Raw genomic sequence first — 759 nt, forward strand, 5'->3', positions numbered from 1 at the left:
GGGAATAGGCGTTTAGAGATACTTTGCACTTTGGTTTCTTAGCTATTTCACCATACATTCTATTTCATATCTTCTTATTCTATCATCGTTATGATTTCTTTTTCTTTCTTTTTGGGTGCAGCTCCAGGTTATGACCCGAGGGAACCCCTCAATATTGATTGAAGGAGATCCCGAGCTTGAACGTACACTTAGAAGAAAAGGGAAAGAGCTTGTGCAAGAACAGTCTAATCTAGATGATTTGGAAGTGGAAGAATATGAAAATATGGCAGAACAGAATGAGCAATAGCGAACATTATCCGATTATGCCAGACCTTCAGTGTTGGGGACACAATCGAGTATTGTGCGTCCCCCGATTATAGCTCAGAACTTCAAGCTGAATCCGGCATTCATCCACATGTTACAGCAATCCGCACAGTTCAAAGATTTGGCCGATGAGGATCCAAACAGTCATATAGAGAGTTTTCTTAAGGTGTGTGATATGCTGATGATAAACGGGGTGACGGATGATGCCATCAAGTTGTGAGCCTTCCCATTTTCCCTAAAGGGGAGAGCGAAGCAGTGGCTACACTCATTACCTAGAGCATCAATTACCACATGGGAGGAGATGGTAGAAGCTTTCCTTGCCCGTTATTTCCCTCCCGGAAAATTCGCGAAGCTTAGGAATGAGTTCTCATCCTTTGTTCAGTTGGAATTGGAGTCTCTATTTGAGACATGGGAAAGGTTCAAGGAGCTCCTGAGAAAGTGCCCGCAACACGGATT

At 43.3% G+C, this 759-nt stretch overlaps 1 non-coding gene across 1 annotated transcript; it reads right to left on the minus strand.

The window, feature by feature from the left end:
- Window positions 1-652: 652 nt before the first annotated feature.
- On the minus strand, window positions 653-759 carry LOC120268199. The gene has a single exon (XR_005538866.1). It is a non-coding gene; the product is annotated as a small nucleolar RNA R71 (small nucleolar RNA).

Source organism: Dioscorea cayenensis, chromosome 8 (assembly GCF_009730915.1).
Source record: "Dioscorea cayenensis subsp. rotundata cultivar TDr96_F1 chromosome 8, TDr96_F1_v2_PseudoChromosome.rev07_lg8_w22 25.fasta, whole genome shotgun sequence".
Classification (NCBI taxonomy): domain Eukaryota; kingdom Viridiplantae; phylum Streptophyta; class Magnoliopsida; order Dioscoreales; family Dioscoreaceae; genus Dioscorea; species Dioscorea cayenensis.